Source organism: Phoxinus phoxinus (genome assembly GCF_949152265.1).
Source record: "Phoxinus phoxinus genome assembly, chromosome: 15".
NCBI lineage: Eukaryota > Metazoa > Chordata > Actinopteri > Cypriniformes > Leuciscidae > Phoxinus > Phoxinus phoxinus.
The window spans coordinates 15,010,603-15,036,241 of record NC_136890.1 but is presented as its reverse complement, the minus strand read 5'-3'; the positions used below and the strand labels follow the sequence as shown (position 1 = coordinate 15,036,241).

General features: G+C 45.7%; 2 long non-coding RNA genes across 3 annotated transcripts; both read right to left on the bottom strand.

Annotated features, from left to right (window-relative positions):
* Positions 1 to 1,162: 1,162 nt before the first annotated feature.
* On the bottom strand, positions 1,163 to 20,558 carry LOC307011723. Of its 2 annotated transcripts, none has more exons than XR_013800467.1 (4): positions 20,449 to 20,558; positions 8,600 to 8,657; positions 8,181 to 8,245; positions 1,163 to 1,196 (listed from the first exon to the last, which is right to left on the bottom strand). It is a non-coding gene; the product is annotated as an uncharacterized lncRNA (long non-coding RNA). The 2 variants fall into 2 exon arrangements; XR_013800468.1 differs by lacking the exon at positions 8,600 to 8,657 and adding an exon at positions 8,416 to 8,480 and having other exon boundaries at positions 1,171 to 1,196; positions 20,449 to 20,493.
* Positions 11,010 to 12,546, bottom strand: LOC307011324. The gene is made up of 3 exons (XR_013800400.1): positions 12,095 to 12,546; positions 11,602 to 11,633; positions 11,010 to 11,476 (listed from the first exon to the last, which is right to left on the bottom strand). It is a non-coding gene; the product is annotated as an uncharacterized lncRNA (long non-coding RNA).
* Positions 20,559 to 25,639: the final 5,081 nt, after the last annotated feature.

Here is a 25,639-nt window from a genome sequence, read left to right as displayed (position 1 = left end):
GAGATCTCCCTGGCGATTGATGTATGACACCACCGACTGCTGGGAAATCAGCGAGATGCGGCACAAGGATTAAAGATGCCCATTTAGTGCATGTATACATAGAAAAACAGAAAAAGATCAGCGCTGTGGAACACAAAAACATGTATCGGAGTAATCAAATCACCTCCATCACAACTTTAAAACTTCTATATTGGTGAACAGCAGATGACAGCGAATATGATTTTTGCATTCCCATTTCCCATTCCCACTTTCTAAAAGAGGGAAAAAAGAGGGAGATTGATTACAGCAGTCAAACGAAAGAAAGATATAAACTTTACTGTCTCTCCCTCAGCTGTTGTAATAGAAACACCCTCATGACAGTGTTAACTAATTTATGATAATGTAATGCCAACGTGATATAACACAAAGTGTTAACCCCCTTATTTTTAAGGTAAGAGGTGCCGTTATTTGTAAAAAAAAAAAAAAAAAAAATGTGTCTGGCTTCCAGTGTCATCAGCTTCTAGTTATTTTGAGCTGCAAAACAGCTTTTTATGCTCCTTGATATTGCTATTGCTTCCCTAGTGAAAAAACCTATGCCAAAATGTACACTGTAAAAAAATTAACGTAAAATCAACAGTAACTTACTGGCAACAAATATCCAGCAAGCTTCAGTATTTTATTCCACAGTAAAATGACTGTAAATCTGACAACAGTAGTTCACAGCATACCGTATAATAACTTACAGTATATTTATACTGTAAAATGAATTACAGTTCTTGTTTTTGCACTGTATTTTAAAATACAATACTTTACAGCATACCGTATAATAACTTACAGTATATTTATACTGTAAAATGAATTACAGTGCTTGTTTTTGCACTGTATTTTAAAATACTGTAAAGATACTATGCAGTATAATTGATTATGGTATTTTTACATACTACAATCTGTTACACGCTTAAAAGAATGAAAGCTAAAGGCGTGTATTCAAAAAATATTTCACAGTTAAATTACTGATTATTAGAAGATAAGTCAATTATGGTAAATGGACTGCTTTTATATATTATGTATTTTAATTATGACAACACACAGAAGTCAGTTTAAAAATCTTTATTAAAATTGAATTTGTTAAACTAAAAACACTCCAGACTTGGCAGGGCCAATGCAAAGAGTGAAACTCGTCATCAGCACGCTGCAATCTCGAACAACTGTACACGCTGAAAGAAATGAAAAACATATTTAACACTGCATAAACGTACGTACACCGAGAGATTACTTTCACAATTAATCTTTCTGAATGACTTTGATCTCCTCGATTCGTTACAAATCTAAAACGTACTCGGTTACTAACGTAACCTCGGTTCTCTCTAGAAGAGGGAACGAGTACTGCGTCGAAGAACGCTACGGGAAAGATATTTCTTTGTCGAGATTGAAGCCTAAAATTAATCCTTAATTTTGTAATAATGTAAAACGCTTTTCTGAAGCATACAACCTAGGCGGAGCAATACAGCTCACCCATTGGCTGCTCTGCCAGAAAAGCACAGCCTATGCGAGGCCAGGACGCTGACCAATGAGGGCGCTTCGCGCCCTTCTATGTCACCTCCCGCCCAAACAGGCGTGGCCTAGGCCTATAAATACGAGCATAGCTGTCTAACACGCCGATTTTCGTCAATGAAGCGACGCAGCGCGGACACGCACGGCCATGAGACGCAGTACTCGTTCCCTCTTCTAGAGAGAACCGAGGTTACGTTAGTAACCGAGTACGTTCTCTTACGTAGAGTTCTCTCGTACTGCGTCGAAGAACGCTACGGGAACCCCATGTAAAACGCCGTGCGTGCTCTTGGACCGACACAGACACCTAAGGGCGCGCGCGCCCTGGTATACAAGTGCCTACCCCAAGAAGTATAGGGAGAGCGGCTAAATTAGCATCATCCCTTTATAGTAGTGCCTCTTAAGGCATAACAGCATATATATGTAAATATAGATATATATGAGGGGTAATAGCATGCTCAAGGGACACATTGTCAGTGAGTGATGCTTAAACATTGAAGTGACCTGGGCCGCAGCGCGGGGCAGGAACACTTATACACATTAAACATTGAAGTGACCTGGGCCGCATCGCGGGGCAGGAACACTTATACATATTAACATAGAAGTGACCTGGGCCGCAGCGCGGGGCAGGACACTAATACATAGTCTTCTAGACCGAGAGCAGTTTAGCCTGCAACGCAGGAACCTCTAGGTTATAGAACCTAATAAATGTAGACGGGGAGGCCCAGCCTGCCGCCATACAGATATCTTGTAACGAGATTCCGCTATACCAAGCCCATGAAGAGGCCATGCCTCTCGTGGAATGTGCTCTGATGCCCAAAGGGCATTCCAAACCTCTAGATGCGTAGGCTAGCGCAATGGCGTCCACTACCCATCGAGACAGACTCTGTTTCGTCGCGGCTCGCCCCTTGGAGCGTCCGCTGAACGAAACAAAGAGCTGCTCCGTCTGTCGAAAAACAGCGGAGCGGGACACGTAAGCTCTTAATGCCCTGACCGGGCAAAGGGAGCTATTTCCGTCCTCTGAGGCCGGCAGGGCCGACAGGGAGATGACCTGAGCCCTGAACGGTGTGTTGAGGGACTTAGGCACGTACCCATGCTTCGGTTTCAATACGACTACAGAGTCGTTTGGCCCGAACTTCATACAAGAAGCTCTCACTGAGAGCGCTTGCAAGTCTCCCACACGCTTCACTGAAGCGAGAGCCAAAAGAAACACGGTCTTGAAAGACAGGTGTTTCATGTCAACTGAGTGAATAGGCTCGAAAGGGGCCCCTTTCATAGCGTTCAACACTGTAGAAAGGTCCCAAACGGGGACTGAGGGGGGCCTTGGAGGGTTTAACCTCCTGGCGCCTCTAAGGAAGCGGACCACCAGGTCGTTCCTGCCTAGTGAACGGCCAAGCGTTGGATTAACGAACGCTGATATGGCAGCCACATAGACTTTGAGCGTGGATGGGGTTCTTCCCTTATCCAATAGCTCTTGCAAGAAGGAGAGAATCTCCGGTTCTCCACACTGAAGTGGTGACAGACCTTGATCTGAACACCATCCAGAGAACACCGACCATTTGGAAGCGTAGAGCCGTCTAGTAGACGGAGCCCTAGCTTGCTCGATCGTGTCTAACACTCCTCTTGGGAGGTTAGCGGGTACCCGTTTATGGCCCATACGTGTAGGGACCAAAGCTCGGGGTGAGGATGCAGAATCGCGCCCTTGGCCTGTGAGAGGAGGTCTCTCCTCACTGGAATCGGCCACGGGGCAGTACTTTTCAGTCGCATTAAAGCTGGGAACCAGGTCTGATTCGTCCAGTATGGAGCAACCAGTAGTACTGAGCATCCGCTCTCCTTGATACGCTCCAGCACTTGAGGCAGGAGTGAGACAGGAGGAAAAGCATAGAGCGGACGGCGGGGCCAGACTCTGGCCAGCGCGTTCGTGCTCTTCGAAAAGAATTCTGGGCAGTGAGCGTTTTCCTGGTTTGCAAACAGGTCTATTTCCGCTCTGCCGAACGTTTTCCACAGCAGACGTACTGTCTGTGTGTGTAGGGACCACTCTCCCGTAGGAACATTGTTCCGTGAGAGTCTGTCCGGGCCTACGTTCAAGTGGCCTGGCACGTGTATTGCTCTTAACGAGCGCAGGTTGTGCTGGGCCCACACCAGTATGCGTTCCGCTAACCTGAATAGGTTTCGGGACCTCAGGCCACCCTGGTGGTTTATGTAGGCTACTACCGACACGTTGTCCGAGCGGACCAGGACGTGGTGTCCTTTTATCCGGGGACAGAAGCGCCTCAGCGCAAAGTCCACCGCCATCATTTCCAGGCAGTTCATGTGCGGTAGTTTGGCTCGCTCTGCCCATTGGCCAAAGAGCGGTCTGCCGTCGAGCAGTGCTCCCCAACCTGAGGTGGACGCGTCCGTGGACACCACCTTCAGGCTCGAGGAAGTCCCCAGGCTTACACCTGACCGGTACCAGTCTGACGCTCTCCATGGTGTCAGGGCTGAAATGCATTCCTGAGTGACCTTGAGGCGATAACGACCGTGTAACCATGCTCGGCGCGGTACGCGCGTTCTCAACCAGAACTGTAGTGGGCGCATGCGCAGCAGGCCCAACTGCAGCACTGTAGAGGCTGAGGCCATGAGGCCCAGCATTTTCTGAAATCTCCTGAGCGGCACTATGTGGCCGCTGCGGAAGGATTTCGCCATTTGCAGGGTATTTCGCCTGCGCTGTGATGACAGGCGTGCTGTCATAGACAGTGAGTTCAGATCCAGTCCTAAAAAGGAGATCCTTTGACTGGGAAACAGTGAACTTTTCTCCCAATTGACTCTCAGACCTAAGCACTCGAGGTGATCGAGTATTAGTGTCTTGTGGTGAGCGAGTTCTGACGGCGACTGAGCTAGAATCAGCCAATCGTCCAAATAGTTCAGAATTCGAACGCCTCGGAGTCTCAGGGGTGCCAGCGCCGCGTCCATGCACACTGTAAATGTACGAGGTGCTAGAGACAGGCCGAATGGCAGGACTGTGTACTGATATGCCCGGCCCTCGAAGGCGAATCTCAAAAATCGCCTGTGACGTGACGCAATTTGTATGTGAAAATACGCGTCTTTCAGATCTATCGCCATAAACCAGTCTCCTCGGCGGATTTGCGCGAGGATACTTCTGGTCGTGAGCATTCTGAACTTCCGCTTTGTTAGCGTTTTGTTCAGACGCCTTAGATCTAAAATGGGTCTGAGACCCCCGTCTTTTTTCGGTACCAGGAAATATCTGCTGTACAGACCCCCTTCGCTCTGAGATAAAGGCTCTATGGCCCCTTTGCTCAATAGCTTCGCTATTTCGGCTCGAAGTAGATGTGCTACTTCTGTTTTCACCGTGGTTTCGACTTTCTCCGTGAAACGGGGAGGGCGTCGATGAAACTGTAGCGAATAGCCTCTTTTTATAGTCTCTAGCACCCATTCTGAGACCCCGGGAAGTCTTTCCCATGCATCTGCACGTGTGACTAGGGGTTGAATGTAATCTGGGCCCTGGTCGCGAAATGGCGGCGACACGAGAGCAACCGTGTGCTGTGACATGGACGCCGTGGCGTGTGAGGCGGGGGGCATGTTTAACACAGTATGCATCCCGCGCGCGCTCGGCTCTCTGTGTCGAGAGAGAGCGCGCGGGACGAGTCCCGTAGGGCTCGTTATGCTTGTGAATAAACGTGGGCGCTTGGTGGCGGGCACATTTATAACACCGGGGACACTGAGTTTGTGTACTGACTGACCGTTCGTTAGTTTCGTTTTTACAGAAAACCGCGGAACGTGCAGTGTGTAGTGGTTGTGGGCACTTGGCAGTGGGTCACGCTCACTACATGTAAAACACAATCGGCATGAGCCGATTTTATGTGTGCAGACCCTGTGTAGTTCAGGGCTGTGCTTGCACGGGTTGAAAAACCGGGCTCTGGTCGCGAAATGGCGGCGACACGAGAGCAGTCGTGTGCTGTAACATGGGCGCCATTGCAGCGTGATGCGGGGGCGCGCTTAATCGAGCGGGCAGCCCGCGCGCGCTCTCAGCTCTCTCAGCTGAACGAGAGAGCGTGCGGTGCGAGCCCCGTACGGCTCGGCATGTTTGAGAATAAATGTGGGTGCGTGAACGCGGGTACATTTATAGCACTGGGAAGTACTGTCTATTAGAACTGACTGACCGTGCATTGGTTTCGTTTCATAGAAACCGTGTGACATGTAGCTTGTAGTGATTGTGGGCGCTTGAAAACGGGCACGCTCACTACATATAATGCACAATCGAAATGAGTCGATTTATGTGTGCAAGCCCTGTATTGTGCGGGGCTGTGCTTGTGTGTACAAATGGGCACTGGGTCGTGGGCATACAGTTACACACATTACATCATCGGCCATGGCCGGGACACCGTGTAGCACAGAGAGTACTGTCTATCAGAACCGACTGACCGTACATTCGTTTCGTTTTTACAGAAACCACGGGACATGCAGTGTGTAGTGATTGTGGGCACTGAAAAGCGGGCACGTTCACTAACTTACATGTGAAGCACAACCGACAGGAGTCGATTTTATGTGTGCAAGCCCTGTATTGTGCAGGGCTGTGCTTGTGTGTATGAATGGGCACTGAGTCGTGGGCATTACGGATACACACATTACACCATCGGCCGTGGCCGGGACACCAGAAAATACATTTTCAGATTTACCTGGGGCGTCGTGAAAACGGCGTTTGTGTGCAGGCAAACGAGCATTGATGCTGATTTGGTGACTGCAAAATACACTGGCACGGTCGCGTATGTTGGGACTGTGCGAGCGAGACATTTTAGTGAAATCCGGCCGCGGCGGGATTTTAACACTGTAGCTTTCCTCGAAGCAGAAGTGCGCATCCTGGCTAAAGACGGGGCTTTCCGGGACTCCGCGCTTTCTTCGTGAATTCAGGAAGAAAAGGGCGCGGGTCGTGAGGACGGTAACGTACGTTCCTCTGCAGAAAAACAGCCATCCAGCCGGTAAGCGCATCGATGCTGGTCTTTCTCCGTCGACGCTCATGAGCGGCGGGGGAGGGGAGATCCTCGGAGCTCGCCCATCCGAAGCGGGAGAGAAAAGCAGTCTTCCTCCACAGACGCGGCTTCACCTTCCTCGTTCATGACGGACGCGGCGGCACACAGCGGCCCTTGTCCGTCGATCATAGAGTCCAGCGAAGCGGGCGGAGAAGCTGGCGGCAGCAGCGGCGAGCACCTCGTGGTGAAGGGAGGTTCCGGGCTCTGCTAAGCACGGCGCTTTCACGGCGCGGCACTACAGCAGGCGGAAAAGATGCAGCTTCAGTAAATGAACGCCAGGCGAGTCCGCAGAGTCACCGTAGGCATCAAATTACAGCGATGGCAGCCGCCATCGACGAGAGCTGAAGCTGCGTGATACTCACAGGCAGGAAACACAGCACGTGGTCCCTGTCGCTGAGCGGGGCTCTACACGAGCCACAGGAGGTGTAAAAACTGTGTGTCGCGACGGCGAACACACACACAAAACACACACACATAATGTAAAGGATATTCCACGCCGGAGAAGCGCAGCAGGGAACGGCGGCTGAAGGCGGCGAAGACCAGCGGCTTCAGGTAAGAGGCGCGTCCTGCTGAGGTGCTTGTTCCAAACGGCTGTGGCGGCTCGAATCCAATCCAGCGATGCGTGCAGCTTCGTTGAATTTTAGAAAATCGGCGTGTTAGACAGCTATGCTCGTATTTATAGGCCTAGGCCACGCCTGTTTGGGCGGGAGGTGACGCAGAAGGGCGCGAAGCGCCCTCATTGGTCAGCGTCCTGGCCTCGCATAGGCTGTGCTTTTCTGGCAGAGCAGCCAATGGGTGAGCTGTATTGCTCCGCCTAGGTTGTATGCTTCAGAAAAGCGTTTTACATTATTACAAAATTAAGGATTAATTTTAGGCTTCAATCTCGACAAAGAAATATCTTTCCCGTAGCGTTCTTCGACGCTGTACGAGAGAACTCTACGTAAGAGAACCGCTCTAATTTTAAAGGAAAACTCCGGTCAATTTTAACATTGAGCTCAATTTTTAGTAAATTTGGAGTGCTGTCAATACAGAGAACAACGACAAAAATCGGTGTTGCCTACACCGTGTTATCCTCTTTTTAAAATTTGCACCCTATTGACTTGAATGGGGCAAATTTTAAACCTGCTTTTATTTCTCTTATCATCCTTGATGTGTCATTACAAGTGCCCAGCCATGTTGAGTGATTCCTTCAGAGTGAACACGGTGAATCTGACTGCATTAGATGTGAAAGATATTCATAAAAATGATGTTATTTCAGCCAGCACAAATACCTGTATTTACATCCTGTTTTCGGTCGAAGTCCAAAGTAGTCGATTGTCAAGTTCACGCGCAAAGGTTTAGTTACCTATGATCACGCGCGTGAACTCGACAATCGACTACTGTGGACTTCGACCGAAAACAGGAAGTAAATACAGGTCTGTGCGCTTGTTGAATTAACATCATTTTTATGAATATCTTTCACATCTAATGCAGTCAGATTCACCATGTTCACTCTGAAGGAATCACTCAACATGGCTGGGCACTTGTAATGACACATCAAGGATGATAAGAGAATTGTTAAAATTGACCGGAGTTCTCCTTTAGGAATTTTAGTGCATTATTCAATTACTGAAAATTACTTACCTCTGTATTTAACGAAAGTGTGAAACTCGTCATCAGCTCGCTGCAATCTCGAACAACTGTACACGCTGAAATAAATTAAAAACATATTTAGCACTGCATAGACGTACACAGAGAGATTACTTTCACAATGAATCTTCTTTCTGAATGACCCTGATCTCCTTGATCCGTTACAAATCTAAAACCGCTCTAATTGTAAGAATTTTAGTGCATTATTCAATAACTGAAAATGACTTACCTCTGTATTTAACGAAAAAGCGAAACTCGTCATCAGCACGCTGCAATCTCGGACAACTGTTCACGCTGAAAGATATGAAAAACATATTTAACACTGCATAGACGTACACAGAGAGATTACTTTCCGAGAGATAACTGTGCTTAAAAAGTAAAAAGTATAAATGTTTTTTTTTTTTGTAAATGACCTGGTTTCACTCGATAAGACCCTTATTTCTCGACTGGGATTGTGTAGAGACTCTGAAGCTGCATTGAGAGACGGACATTTGAATTATTTTAACGTTGGGATCGTTGGTTACCATTAAAGTCCATTCTGTGTAGAAAAATACTGAAATGTTTACCTCAAAAAACGTCTCAGGTTACAACTGTAACCTATGTTCCCTGAGAACAGGGAACTCAACAATACGTCATCGACGCTATGGGGAACGCCTCAGGCGTGACAGGTGTCTGAAATCACAATCAAATCACGGCAATCACATTGACCGGCGACAGCCCGTGAATCATTACGTGAATGATTAACGTGCGACCTGGAAGTATATAAGGGCGCCTTGCAAACATGACAAATCATCCTTCGTCTGAAGGGACTGTTTGGTAGGCAGGCCCCGAGGCATGGCAGGGAGACGTATTGTCTCGTTCCCTGTTCTCAGGGAACATAGGTTACAGTTGTAACCTGAGACGTTCCCTTTCGAAGGGAACTCAACAATACGTCATCGACGCTATGGGGAACGATATACCCACGCCGCCATGCTAAAGGGAGTGCATGCCAGGAGGCAGTGACAACTGTCAGAACCAGCAAATTCAAAAGAAATGCAAGAACCACTCACCCTCAGGTCACACTGGGCTGTCAGTGACAGCATTCCCTACGGTCATAGCCCAAGCTATAAGCCTAACAGGAGGAACTCCAAATATGTAATCCGAAGGCCTACCTGGGCCTGCTCAAAGGCCTAGGACCACAACTTCAATTTAGAAGGGGTCCCTTCTAGGGAATGTGGCTAGGGAACCCGAGGGAACCCCAGCCAGTCACTATACGGGGGAATATACCACCCGAAATGCCACCAGGACGGCCTGACCTGGTGTCACTACGTTGGACACTTCAGTCTGGCCAAATTCCTGTCTGTCTGGAGACAGAGCCTCTGGACATTTGCCTTAGGTAAGGCATCCAACCCGAGGGACTGTGAAGCTGGCAGTGAAACCTCAGCCCGGATCTCAGAGACGGGATATCCCGGAGAGTATGACTCAGCATAGTGCTTTAAACCCTTGCTAGAGAGGGGAGTTTCTCTACTCGATCCACGGATCTACCCAGTGTTTGTGTTTGAAACACTGAGGAGGCCTATGAAGGCCTAGGGGCTGATCTAACTGGGAGGCCTCACGAGAGGCCTACGACCGTCTGACCAGACTCAGGAGTCCAAACACTCATAAGCTGTGTCCCAATGTGAAGGCTGCATCAATCGAAGGCCGCGGACTTCAAATTATGCAGCCTATGCGTCCTTTGATTGTAGCCTTCGTGGAATTTCCTAATTGCGCAACCAGGTGTTCCCGATTACAGCTCCAGGCTCCAAGCAACGGTGCGAGAGTACAGCCATCCTGATAATTCATTTAAGATTTGAGTACACAGCTATGGACCCAGAATTGGCTATTGCCATTTTTATGTTTTATATTTCATTGGAGAACATGGTGAGGATGTTTCAGGTCTTGTACTTTCGGCTTAGACGAAGGTTCAAATGTTCATTTATAATTATTTTGATGCGATTTTATAGGCTAGTGTATTCTTTTTATTATGCACATAAATGGACCTTGGTACATACATTTACACAGGTTTTCAACGCTATTTGAATATAAAACCCAGTTGAATATAAAAAAGTCCAGTGCGAATGTTACTCCCGCTCGTCATCGGCAGCTGTCACTGAAGACAATCGTCCGTAAGCTACACCGGTCCGAGGGCTTCAGATGCGCCCTTTGAAATGGGACGGAGCTGTAGTTAGCAACAACTTGTTCATATTGTGACAATAGGCCTACATGTTGTTACTTTCATTGTCAGAATAACCAGTGGTGGTAAGTAAGGAACTACAAACTTCGTTCATGACAAGGTTTTTTCCCTGCAGAATACACTTTTCTTGAGACCTTTAGGCCTACATTAGAGTAACGTTATGCAAGATCATTTTGCTTTACTAAGGTTTGAAATATATGACTAGTAGTTTTTCCCCAATGCGGTATTAGTGGTTATTAATAAAGCGTAATAAAGTATCTCAATATTTATTTCATGAGTCAGCCCTGCAAACCGGTTGGTAGAAAACTTAGTGGATAGTGGAAATATGCAGTCAAACACTCAGAGACCATCAGATGAAGTCCCACCAGCAGGAGGCCTTACCAGGGTCTCTCTTGTGGAGCCCGTCGCGGTCCAGCAGCACACCAGGGTCTCCCACTCAGTTTAATACAAGTCTACATCATTCTTTCTTATTTTATGTACTGTAAATTTAAATGTGTATGTTGATTTTGAGATTTTTTAACGTATGTTGTAAATAGTTGGGGGGAAAAAAGGTATAGAATCATTTGTTTCATGTAAAAAATATGACTGTCATTACAAAAATAAACTATGTCCAGAGCAATGAATTTTCTTTTATTTACACATTTAAAGTTGCATAAAAATAAATAAATAAACAGATTTTTTTCCCTTTTAAAAAATATAAGTTAAAAAAAGTTAAACAAATATATATAATATTCTCAATCATTCTTTCAAGAAGAGAAAACTCTCTCTTTTGCCTGTCCATCCTCTCCTGTGCTCTCCTCGCCTCTGCAGTCCCATGTCTTCTCTAATCAAGTCAAAAACTCGTCCTCTCGGTCTCTTCTTCGTGGTGCTGATGCTGGTGCTCGTGCTGGTGCCTCTGGCTCCTCCTCACCGTGGGCACCCACTGCTGAACTTGACCCTGGTTTGTCCTCAGGGATTAAGGCAATGAGGACAGGGAGTGCCTCTGTCCCAACACCTCATCCATGAGGACAAACCAGGGCCAAGTTTCAGCAGTGGGTTTCCCACTCACACCCTCACCTGTCCCAGGACACTTGCAATCCTAAGGCAGAGCAAATTAACCATGGCTTGTTAACAACAACAGCACAATACATTTCAGCTAAGATGTGTGTATTAACTTTCTTACTTGGTATTTTTTTTTTTTTGGCCTGTATGAGAGTTAATTACCTTCCCCAGCAGACCCATTTTCTCCAGAATTGCTATAAAAAAGCAGAAAAGGGTACATGAAAAATTAAAACCTTAAATTATAGTTAAAGGTTTTAACCTTATAGTTAAAACCTTTGTAGACGTAGCTTGCATGACACCACTACAAAAACACATAAAAGTAAAACCCCATTGCCTTGTCTACTGCTTTTCTTATTGTTGTGGGCTTTATAGGGTGAGTGATATTTCTTATAATACACAAGTGAGACAGACTAGTGCAAATATTACAATAAAAATGTATTTAATTTATTTATTTAATTGCAATTTAATAAATTGAGCTGTCTGCTCCTTGCTCCCTGAAACAATTATTAAACTAAATATTAGGACAAGTTGTATACCACCTTACAAATGAAGCCACGCAATGGTGATGAATGAGTTAAGATGAAGTTTGTAAGAAAGAAAAACTTGTGGCTTTTAACTCACTAGCTATTTGAGTAAATGAAAACATAATACTTACATTTAAATGTGAATTTGCCGTCCACCACCGAACTCTCGGCCGTCATTTTTTATAATAATAATGCTGTCGTCACCGGCGCGCGATGGCTTATGGGATAGAATCAGGCCGCAAGGATCCGTTTATGCATCCTTTCTTTCACGGCGAAATGAAGGGTGCATTTGGCGTCGCTTTTGAATCAGGGTAGCCTTCGTCGCGCCGCGATGACTCAACCGGCCTTCGAATACGGCCTTTGGATGATGCCGAATTGAATTGGGACAGCCTTCATCGCGCCGCGGTGACGCAATCGGCCTTAAAATGCGACCTCCAGGTGTGCAGCCTTTGAATTGGGACATCCTTCGTCGCGCCGCTGTGACGTTTCGTCGTGCCGCTGTGACGCAATCGGCCTTCAAATACGGCCAATCGGCCTTCAAATACGGACTTCGGAGGCTGTAGCCTTCACATTGGGACACAGCTACAGAGACCCTCAGTGAGGGGAGCAATGGACTGACTGGTAGGAAACCAGGCTGTAGGCAGAGAAGTTCCGGGAGGGAACCAGTAGCAGAGGACGAACACTTTAGTTGAGCCAGGGCGCGAGCTCGCTTTTAGCAGCGGCCAAATAAGGCCAGCTGAACTGATAGCAAGCGGCCACTAGCTTCCAGAACCCAGCATCGTTGGGGAACCACTCACAGGGAGGCCTGGCAAGGCCTACTACCTGATAACCACAGTAAGTGGGAACTCATATTCAGGAAGGCCTGGTGAGGCCTGTAACCTGATAACCACAGTATGTGGGAGCTCATAACCAGGAAGGCCTGGTGAGGCCTGTAACCTGATAACCCCAGTATGTGGAAGCTCATATTCAGGAAGGCCTGGTGAGGCCTGTAACCTGATAACCACAGTATGTGGGATCTCATATTCAGGAAGGCCTGGTGAGGCCTGTAACCTGATAACCACAGTATGTGGGAGCTCATAACCAGGAAGGCCTAGTGAGGCCAGTAACCTGATAACCACAATATGTGGGAGCCCACATTCAGGAAGGCCGGGTGAGGCCTGTAACCTGACATGTGGAAACTCATAACCAGGAAGGCCTGGTGAGGCCTGTAACCTGATAACCACAGTATGTGGGAACTCACCTTCAGGGAGGCCTGGTGAGGCCTATTACCTGATAACCACAGTATGTGGGAACTACCTTCAGGGAGGCCTGGTGAGGCCTACTACCTGACAGCCACGATACTTGGGAGCTCACATATAGGGAGGCCCGGAGCGGCCTACCACCTGATAATCATTCTAGCTGTGTCCCAATGTGAAGGCTACAGCCTCCGAAGTCCGTATTTGAAGGCCGATTGGCCGTATTTGATGGCCGATTGCGTCACAGCGGCACGACGAAACGTCACAGCGGCGCGACGAAGGATGTCCCAATTCAAAGGCTGCACACCTGGAGGTCGCATTTTAAGGCCGATTGCGTCACCGCGGCGCGATGAAGGCTGTCCCAATTCAATTCGGCATCATCCAAAGGCCGTATTCGAAGGCCGGTTGAGTCATCGCGGCGCGACGAAGGCTACCCTGATTCAAAAGCGACGCCAAATGCACCCTTCATTTCCCCGTGAAAGAAAGGATGCATAAACGGATCCTTGCGGCCTGATTCTATCCCATAAGCCATCGCGCGCCGGTGACGACAGCATTATTATTATAAAAAATGACGGCCGAGAGTTCGGTGGTGGACGGCAAATTCACATTTAAATGTAAGTATTATGTTTTCATTTACTCAAATAGCTAGTGAGTTAAAAGCCACAAGTTTTTCTTTCTTATAAACTTCATCTTAACTCATTCATCACCATTGCGTGGCTTCATTTGTAAGGTGGTATACAACTTGTCCTAATATTTAGTTTAATAATTGTTTCAGGGAGCAAGGAGCAGACAGCTCAATTTATTAAATTGCAATTAAATAAATAAATTAAATAAATTTTTTATTGTAATATTTGCACTAGTCTGTCTCACTTGTGTATTATAAGAAATATCACTCACCCTATACACAGGTTTCTTGTATACAAACAATACCGGATGCGCGCGCATCTACGTGATGACGTTGCACAGAAACCCATGTATAAAGCCCACAACAATAAGAAAAGCAGTAGACGAGGCAATGGGGTTTTACTTTTATGTGTTTTTGTAGTGGTGTCATGCAAGCTACGTCTACAAAGGTTTTAACTATAAGGTTAAAACCTTTAACTATAATTTAAGGTTTTAATTTTTCATGTACCCTTTTCTGCTTTTTTATAGCAATTCTGGAGAAAATGGGTCTGCTGGGGAAGGTAACTCTCATACAGGCCAAAAAAAAAAAAAAAAAAGTAAGAAAGTTAATACACACATCTTAGCTGAAATGTATTGTGCTGTTGTTGTTAACAAGCCATGGTTAATTTGCTCTGCCTTAGTGTCCTGGGACAGGTGAGGGTGTGAGTGGGAAACCCACTGCTGAAACTTGGCCCTGGTTTGTCCTCATGGATGAGGTGTTGGGACAGAGGCACTCCCTGTCCTCATTGCCTTAATCCCTGAGGACAAACCAGGGTCAAGTTCAGCAGTGGGGGCCCACGGCGAGGAGGAGCCAGAGGCACCAGCACGAGCACCAGCATCAGCACCGGCAGCACCACGAAGAAGAGACCGAGAGGACGAGGTTTTGGACTTGATTAGAGAAAGACATGGGACTGCAGAGGCGAGGAGAGCACAGGAGAGGATGGACAGGCAAAAGAGAGAGTTTTCTCTTCTTGAAAGAATGATTGAGAATATTATATATATTTGTTTAACTTTTTTTAACTTATATTTTTTAAAAGGGAAAAAAATCTGTTTATTTATTTATTTTTATGCAACTTTAAATGTGTAAATAAAAGAAAATTCATTGCTCTGGACATAGTTTATTTTTGTAATGACAGTCATAATTTTTACATGAAACAAATGATTCTATACCTTTTTTTCCCCCAACTATTTACAACATACGTTAAAAAATCTCAAAATCAACATACACATTTAAATGTACAGTACATAAAATAAGAAAGAATGATGTAGACTTGTATTGAGCTGAGTGGGAGACCCTGGTGTGCTGCTGGACCGCGACAGGCTCCACAATAGAGCCCCTGGTAAGGCCTCCTGCTGGTGGGATTTCATCTGATGGTCTCTGAGTGTTTGAGTGCATATTTCCACTATCCACTAAGTTTTCTACCAACTGGTTTGCAGGGCTGACTCATGAAATAAATATTGAGATACTTTATTACGCTTTATTAATAACCACTAATACCGCATTGGGGAAAAACTACTAGTCATATATTTCAAACCTTAGTAAAGCAAAATGATCTTGCATAACGTTACTCTAATGTAGGCCTAAAGGTCTCAAGAGTAAAAGTGTATTCTGCAGGGAAAAAACCTCCTTGTCATGAACGAAGTTTGTAGTTCCTTACTTACCACCACTGGTTATTCTGACAATGAAAGTAACAACATGTAGGCCTATTGTCACAATATTAACAAGTTGTTGCTAACTACAGCTCCGTCCCATTTCAAAGGGCGTACTGAAGCGCTCGGACCGGTGTAGCTTACGGACGATTGTCTTCAGTGACAGCTGCCGATGACGAGCGCGAGTAACATTCGCACTGGACTTTTTTATATTCAACTGGGTTTTATATTCAAATAGCGTTGAAAACCTGTGTAAATGTATGTACCAAGGTCCATTTATGTGCATAATAAAAAGAATACACTAGCCTATAAAATTGCATCAAAGTAATTATAAATGAACATTTGAACCTAAGTACAAGACCTGAAACATCCTCACCATGTTCTCCAATGAAATATAAAACATAAAAATGGCAATGGCCAATTCTGGGTCCATAGCTGTGTACTCAAATATCAAATGAATTATCAGGATGGCTGTACTCTCGCACCGTTGCTTGGCGCCTGGAGCTGTAATCGGGAACACCTGGTTGCGCAATTAGGAAATTCCACGAAGGCTACAATCAAAGGACGCATAGGCTGCATAATTTGAAGTCCGCGGCCTTCGATTGATGCAGCCTTCACATTGGGACACAGCTTCTATGTGAGAACATGCCTTCAGGGAGGCCCGGTGAGGCCTACTACCTGATAGTAGGTCAGGCTAGCTGTCCAGTTGCCTGTCCTTTGGGCTTGCCTACAGGGAGGCCTGGTAAGGCCTACTACCTGATAGCCACCGTAAGTGGGAATTCACCTTCAGGGAGGCCTGAGGAGGCCTACTACCTGATAGCAATCTTAAACAACTGGTAGCTATGAGCCCTGAATCTGGGTGACAGTTCGAAGGCGGCCTGTTAAGGCCAGCCCACTGGGGACTCGCCTATCAGGGAGGCCTGGTTGGGCCTACTAGCTGACAGCAAGTCAATCTGCTCCAAAGGTACACTGTTGGGAATCATACCACACCAACAAGTATGTCCCACAATGTTGGGACTCACTTCCGAGGAGGCCTGTTTAGGGCCTACTACCCATCAGTGAGTCAACTGCCCGAACCACCAAGGCCAGCCACATGAGGTGAGCTGGCCTACAGCGCCCTCATGGGAGCTGCCCATTCAGGAGGCCTGCTGAGGCCTACTACCTAATGGCGCAGCCTTCATTGGCAGATAAGCTGTTTAGACAGCGCCTACAGCATTCTGGTACCTAATCACATTGCCCATGGCAGTGTACTCAGCAAGAGCGCTAGCACCCTTTGAGCAAGGGGAGTACAACATACGCCACTCTGCCTCAATGGAGGCCCCAAAGTCAGGGGCCTACCAACTATAAGCATGGGCGTCAGCTCATGGCAATGCTCTGGCTTCAGGGGAGCGTACTTCGACCAAAAAAGAAGTGAAGGCTAAAACTTTCCGCTCAACCCGAGCCACAGTGGTGCGAGGTAGGATAATACAGAACTGAAAGTGAAGGACTCAGACCTGCCCTGTATCACAGGGGAGTACTCCGTATGCTAGTTCTGCACGGCAGGGTCGGGCAGACAGACCCAGCCTCCTCGTGAGGCGAAAGGTGGCCTCACCCTGCTCAATAAAGACACATTGTACCGGGGAGGCCTATTTGAGGCCTAACCCAGGATCTTTATAAACCATACCTCTGCACCACGCTGCATTACTCTTGTCGCCCCAGAATGCAGAGAAGGGGGCGGGCCTTGGCCTAACGACTCCATTGGTGGAGGCTGTCATACAGGGATGCTAGGAACCTAAATTCACACAGTGAAGGTTCAGAGGCAGAAATGCTAGAGCAGAGCGCCTCTACTATCCCTGGCACAGCCTAGGCCAGCTACAGAGGCGGCCCTGGTGAGGGCCAACCTGCAAGCATAGATCTACCTGAGGGCTCGGAGGAGCCACAGCCTAACAGAAAAATAGTTATTTCACACAACAGGCTGCAGAATCGCTCAGCCCAATGAAAACCCAGACAGAGCTCAAGGGGGCGATGTACTCAGGGAGGAAGTCAAACGGCCCGTGGGCCGGACATATAGATCTATCTGAAGCTCATGACTCTATACAGGGAACGAGGTCTGTAGAGAGATACATATTAGTATACATTCTTCAGAAATTACTCTTAAGAAGACCAGACAGCTCACCTGCGGCGTGCGGAGTGAAGACTCGTCAGGTAGTTTCTTATGAACCTGGGGTCCATCACTTTACATGCCTGAAAGAGGGGCTCTCACAGGCCAAGCCTAGGCGGGCCATCAGAACATAGTTCTCATCATAGGCCCCGCCCCAGGCCTGATGTGATGAACGCCTGGGGAGTCGGAAGCAGGAGAGGGCAGATTTGATGACCCTCGGAAGGAGTTATCCTTCAGCGGCGCTGACGCTTCTGCTGGATAACATCCCTCAAATCCCTCCTGTTGCGGGAGTCACGCCTTTTCTGCGCCCTGCTCCTACCTGGAGGGGGCGCACGAGAGGTGACACTGGCTCGCTGGCCCCGCCTCTGGTCCTCAGACCGGGATGGGCCAGGTCATCCCACCTGCCTGGGCGCGGACCCGGATCTCAGCGGTATGCAGGTTTTAAATGCTGCTGAGCGCGCCTTTGCCTCCCTGAACTTCCCCACCACCGCCTCTACGGAGGTGCCGAAGAGTTCAGAGGGCGAAACCGGCGAATCGAGGAGAAAGGACTTCTCTTTCTCCCCGATGTCGGCAAGATTTAACCACAGATGTCTCTCCGTGGCCACCATTGCTGCCATCGACCGGCCGATCGAAGCAGCGGTTTGTTTGGTGGCCCGGAGAGCAAGATCTGTGGTGCGGCGCAGCTCAGCCACCGCCTCAGGGGACAACCCTGCCCCCTGGTCGAGATCCCTCAGCAGGTCGGCCTGGTACGCCTGCAGGACCGCCATGGTGTGCAGGGCAGCACCAGCCTGACCTGCTGCCGAGTATGCTCTACCATTCAAACGAGCCGTAGTTTTCAGCGGTTTGGATGGTAGGGTTGGAGCTCTCAGTGTCGACGCCTGTCCAGAGACGAGATAGTTCGCAAACGTCTCGTCAATGGGCGGCATCGACACATATCCATACTCTCCGATCCCCTCGACATCAGCGAAACTAGCCCGCTGATGCCGGTGAATACGGGCAGAGTATGGATTCTTCCATGCCTTCTCGACCTCAGTGTGGAGGTCGGGGAGAAATGGAAGGCTCACCTGGGCTGGTGGTCTATGGCCGGGGAGAAACCGATCATCGAGCCTGCCACGAGCGGTTTCTCCTCTAGCGCGCTGCCATGGCAGCTGCAGCTTGCCGGCGGCGCGCTCCATCACATCCACCAGCTCTGCATACACGGGGCAGGATGGCTGAGGAGGTTCAGGATCCACCTGACTCTCAACCTCCTCAGCCATCTCCTGCGCGTCCTGAAGAGCACTAGCTGCAGGAATAGTCGGTGAAAGGCTATCATCATCGCCCTGCAGCTCACCCTCGTCAGTTGTCGAGTCATCTGAGAGGTTTACAGCCCTCTCAAGGTGATCGACAAGCTCCATCTGGGAGCCCCATGACGCAAGTCCCCGCTCTGCCTCGGCACGAGCGGGACCTGAACCACGGGGTTTCCCAGATGCTGACCCCCCTTCACTCGAGAAGAGGGACAGACGAGAGCGGAGCGTTTTCAAGGAAAGACGCTCACAGTTTGCACAGGAAGCTCCCTCGAGAACCTCCCGTGCGTGCTCTTCACCCAAGCAGAAAACGCACAGCTGGTGTGTGTCCTCCGATGTCAAATATCGAGGACACGGGTCGGCACACTTCTGAAAGCAACTAGCTTTTGCTGCACTCTTCATTTCTCCGTATTTTTAATTTGCGTTTCAAACATACAGTCCCTTCAGACGAAAAGATGATTTGTCATGTTTGCAAGGCGCCCTTATATACTTCCAGGTCGCACGTTAATCATTCACGTAATGATTCACGGGCTGTCGCCGGTCAATGTGATTGCCGTGATTTGATTGTGATTTCAGACACCTGTCACGCCTGAGGCGTTCCCCATAGCGTCGATGACGTATTGTTGAGTTCCCTTCGAAAGGGAACTTAATTTATTTTCCACTGAAGAAAGAAATACATGGATATGTTGGATGACATCGGGGTGAGTAAATTATCAGATTATAAATTTTAATTTTGAGGTGAACTAACGTTAATCCTTTAAGAATTATCTGGCGCAGCCCCACAGGGATTATAATGGCCATTTTCGTGAATATCAAACTAATATCAAATATACAACTAAATGAACCGCAGTCCGTTGGCAGTGGTTGTATCCAGACATTAATAAACTAATGCAGTCCACTTGAATTAGTGAAAGAAAACGAATGGGCAAAATCTAACGCTGTGAACGTCTGTTCTGAAGGACTTGTGGATGCCGAGACGCGGGAATTCATTCGGTGGGACTTCCACTGCCTGTGTAACGTTATTCACTTTAAGTGTGCTTCGGTTGTACTAACGTTATAAAATGTATAATATGACTGATAACACTGTGGTTGTCCATTCAATTTGTGTAACGTTATACCGGTAGGGTTATGTTATAACGTTAAATGTTAAAATTGTGTGGTAAGCTTAGGCACACATATGAGGCCTCGATGATCGCGACAGACCACACGCACACGGTGTAAGTTATAAACAATGTTCAGAAACAAGAACATTTCGATTACTTTGTCCTAAACTTGAAATTAATAACTGACATTAACATCAAACCTTAATTGTGATAACTAACGTTAGTATCCGGCTAACTGGCTAGAATGTTTGCGTTACAAAGATACCTTATAACTTTAACTGTTACCCTTACATCAAACTCACCACCACCGATTAGGCTACTTAATGGTAAAACTAATATCTTCACATTTGTAGTGGTGAAACATTTAGAAATACACATTTTTAGGATATTGAATACAATTTTACATCTCACCTGGCTAGTTATTGCTGGTTGTGCGTGCTCCGTCCTCGAAGTCTCTCAGGATGAAATGGAAAGTTCGAGTGAGACGGCTGACGGTTAGATGATTGGTTGCCAGGGGTAACGTTATATCCCGTGCGATTCGCTCTTTATGTAATTAAGTGTGTAAATCGAAAGCAAAATAATAATAATAATAAATCATGGAAATCGATTTTCCATTTCCTATATGCTAAATGCCTTAATATATGGGTTACCTTATGAAATGATGTATTACAAAATTCATAAGCTGAAATAACCTCAATAAACCAAAAAAAATGTCCTCTGTCGGGCATGTCTGTTGGAATGTTACTGTCATCAATTTAACAGGAGTATAAGAATTACTGTAATTATTTTCTTCCCCCCACCAAAGAAAAGCATAATTTGTATTTACCAAGTACATCAGGATTTACGGGAAGTGTTCCCGGTCCCGGCTGTTCTAAACTATGCAGCCTAATTATAAAAGTCTATAATGTGTTATGTGTATGCTAGGCCGAAGAGATGTGTTTTTAGTCTAGATTTGAACTGACAGAGTGTGTCTGCTTCCCGGACAATGGTAGGAAGACTGTTCCAAAGTTTTGGTGCTAAGTAGGAAAAGGATCTACCGCCAGCAATCGATTTTGATATTCTAGGTATTATTAACTGGCCGGAATTTTGAGATCGCAGTAGACGTGAAGGACTATAATGCGTTAAGAGCTCGCTCAAGTACTGCGGAGCTAAACCATTTAGTGCTTTGTAAGTGATCAGCAATATTTTAAAATGTATACGATGTTTAATAGGCAGCCAATGCAGTGTTGACAGAACAGGGCTAATATGGTCATACTTCCTGGTTCTAGCAAGAACTCGAGCTGCTGCGTTTTGAACTTGCTGTAGTTTGTTTATTAAGCGTGCAGGGCAAACACCCAGTAGAGCATTACAATAATCTATCCTTGAGGTCATAAACGCATGAACTAATTGTTCTGCATTATTCATTGAGAGCATATAACGTAATTTAGATATATTTTTAAGATGGAAGAAAGCGGTTTTACAGATACTAGACACATGACTTTCAAATGAAAGATTGGTATCAAAGAGCACACCCAGGTTCCTAACCGACGACGAAGACTTAACAGAGCAGCCATCAAGTGTTAGACAGTACTCTAGGTTATTACGTGTGGAAGTTTTTTGTCCAATAATTAGAATCTCAGTATTTTCTGAATTTAGTAGTAGGAAATTACTAGTCATCCAATTTTTTTATATCAGCTATGCATTCCGTTAATTTTGTGAATTGGTAGGTTTCGTTAGGTTTTGAAGAAATATACAGCTGAGTATCGTCGGCATAACAGTGAAAGCTAATTCCATATTTCCTAATGATATCTCCTAATGGTAGCAGAGTGAACAGCAGCGGTCCTAGTACTGAGCCTTGTGGTACGCCATACTGAACTTGTGATTGATAAGACATCTCTTCATTTACTGCTACAAACTGATAACGGTCAGATAAGTATGATTTAAACCATGCTAGTGCAATTCCACTAATGCCAACATAATGTTCGAGTCTATTTAAAAGGATGTTGTGGTCAATGGTGTCAAATGCAGCACTAAGATCAAGTAATACTAATAGAGAGATACAACCACGATCGGATGATAAGAGCAAATCATTTGTGACTCTAACGAGAGCTGTCTCGGTACTATGGTACGGTCTAAATCCGGACTGAAAATCCTCGCAGATATCATTTCTTTCAAGAAAGGAACACAGTTGTGAGGATACTGCTTTTTCTAATATCTTTGACAGAAATGGCAGATTAGAGATCGGCCTGTAATTGACTAGTTTTGTAGGATCAAGTTGCTGTTTTTTAACAAGCGGTTTAATCATAGCTAGCTTAAAGGTTTTTGGTACGTATCCTAGAGACAAAGATGAATTAATGATATTAAGAAGAGGATCTATGACATCTGGAAACATCTCTTTCAGCAGCTTAGTTGGTATAGGGTCTAACATGCACGTTGTCGATTTAGATGATTGCAAAATTCTTCCTCTCCTATAGCAATGAATGAATCAAATTTTCCCTCAGGGAGACTACAATGCACTTCCTGATGCGATACTGTATTAGACGGTTGCATAGTTATAATTTTGTCCCTGATATTATCGATCTTATAAGTGAAGAAGTTCATAAAGTCATTACTGCTGTGTTGTTTGGAAACTTCTAGGCTAGAAGCTTTCTTTTTCGTTAGTTTAGCCACTGTTTCAAATAAATACCTAGGATTATGTTTATTTTCTTCTAATAGGGTTGAAAAATAAGCAGATCTAGCAGCTTTTAAAGGCTCTCTGTAAGCAATCGAGCTCTCCTTCCATGAAATCCGAAACACCTCTAGTTTTGTTTTCTTCCAGTTGCGCTCCATTTTTCTGGCTGCTCTCTTAAGGGCCTGAGTGTGCTCGTTGTGCCACGGCGTTGGACTATGTTCTTTAATCTTCTTTAAGCGCAGCGGAGCAACTGTGTCTAAAGTGCTGGAAAAGAGAGAGTTAAAAGTTTCTGTTGCAATATCAAGTTCTTCTAGGCTATCCGGGATGCTGAGATGATGAAACTGATTAGGAAGTTTATTGATAAAGCAATCTTTAGTGGCAGAAGTGATCGGTCTAACATATTTATAACACGGAGTCGGCTTTGCAGCCTTGGCTAAATGTAATTTACACGAGACTAGATAGTGATCTGAGATGTCATCGCTCTGTTGCAGTATTTCAACGGCATCAACATCTATTCCATGTGATAGTATTAGATCTAGAGTATGATTATGACAATGAGTCGGTCCTGACACGTGTTGTCTAACTCCAATTGAGTTTATAATGTCTTTAAATGCCAATCCCAATGCATCTTTTTCATTATCTATGTGTATATTAAAGTCACCAACAATTAGTACTTTATCTGCAGCCAATACTAATTCTGATAGAAAGTCCGCAAATTATTTGATAAAGTCTGTATGGTGCCCTGGTGGCCTGTATACAGTAGCCAGCAGAATTTTCAAACGTGATTTATCGTTTACACTATATATTTTTACATTAAGCACCAACACTTCAAAATAATTATATTTACAACTAGATTTCTTAGTGGTTTTGAAAATATTACTATAAATTACAGCAACACCTCCTCCTTTGCGTTTCAGACGAGGTTCATGTTTATAACCGTAATCTTGTGGGGTTGACTCATTTAAAGCAAAGTAATCGTTTGGTTTTAGCCAGGTTTCTGTTAAACACAGCACATCTAGGTTATAATCTGTAATCATATCATTAACTATTAGCGCTTTTGAAGTAAGAGATCGAATATTCAGCAACCCAAGCTTTATTATTTGCTCATTTGTATTATATCTGTTTTTTATTTGTTGAAGATCAATTACATTTTTAACCTTAGATGGGTTTGAACGTATTTTGGATTTCCAAGTTCGGGGAACAGACACAGTCTCTATATGATGATATCTAGGTGAAAGAGTCTGTATGTGATGGGATTTATCTGACCTTGGTGACGTGAGGCCGCTAGCAGACGGTCGGTTAAGCCAGTCTGTCTGCTTCCTGACCTGAGGCCCAGATTGTCATGTTTTATCTCTAAGACTATGAGCCAAATTACTAGAGAGAAGAGCAGCACCATCCCAGGAGGGATGAATACCATCTCTTTTCAACAGGTCAGGTTTGCCCCATAAACTTTTCCAATTGTCTATGAATTCTATATTATTCTGCGGACACCACCCAGACAGTCAGCCATTGAGTGAACACAATCTACTAACTATCTCATCACTCCTGCGAACAGGAAGGGGGCCAGAGCAAATTACAGTGCTTGACATCGTACTTGCAAGTTCACACACCTCTTTAATATTAATTTTGGTGATCTCCGACTGGCGGAGTCGAACATCATTAGTGCCGACGTGAATAATAATCTTAGAGAATTTACGTTTAGCATTAGCCAGCACTTTCAAATTTGCTTTGATGTCAGGCGCTCTGGCTCCCGGCAAACATGTGACTATGGTAGCTGGTGTCTCTATTTTCACGTTCCGTGTAATAGAATCGCCAATAACTAGGGCACAATCAGAATAATTCTCAGTGGGTGTTTCACTGAGCGGGGCAAATCGATTTGTTATCGGAACGGAAAAGTGGTTTTTTGATCCGCGACTAGAGCGATCTCTCACTGTCACCCATCTGCCCTGCTGCACGGGCTCTACTTCAGCCGGAACCGACTCATGTAAAGAATTAACTAGGCTAGGCGCATCCAAAATAGTATCTAAAGCTCTAGCACTCTTCTTACTATTCTCGATTAAAGTTTGGATGCGTGTCTCTAGTTCTGAAATCTTCTCCGTCAGCCTGACTGTCTCCTTGCATTTATCACATATAAATCCTATATTGCCGACAGAGAAGGCTATGGTAAACATGTGACATGAAGTGCAGGTGACAATAACAGGAGAAGACATTACTCACCGTGTTTGTTGACTGATTCTTACTCACCTGGGCTTTTATGAACTCAAAGGCGCGGGCGCGTGTGAGAAAAATAAATAACTGAGCGCACGGGTGGCGCGTTAACAGGCTAGCGAGTTACTAGCGTGTTGTGCTAACATTAACTGAAGCTAGCGATGTCAGGTTAATCTGAGATGTTGAGTAAGCTGTATTTAGTAGTAGCTATAAACAACTAGAAATGATAATAAATGATCGTTCAAAACAGAAAGAAATAAGAAGCTAATACGAGGCTTAGACAGAGCTTACAGCCACAAACCAACTCACAGCAGCAGCAGTCACAGCGAGGCAGACAGGAGCAAACGATCAGGATGTAATAGTAAAAACGTATAATAGCTGTAATAGTAAAAGTTTTCAAGAGAATTCCACATATAAAGCATGTCAGCCAATCACAGCAGTGGGCGTTTACACTGAAGTCTCACAGCAGACACACCCCTTAAAACAGAGTTTTCAAATCAAAGGCTCAAATCAGGCTATGAAAAATGCCTTTTATTTCTAAATTATGAAAAAAAATTATCTAAAAAAACATACTAACATTATAAGGGCATCCCAGGAAACATTATAAAATAATAAAATGATCCATGCCATGGGACCTTTAAGGGACAAAATAGCTAGAAGGAAAGTTTCTTGAAGGTCAGAAACTTTTCTGAAACCGATTCGAGGGGCTGAAAGGGAGCCGCAGATAGGCCCTTTAAGACCACA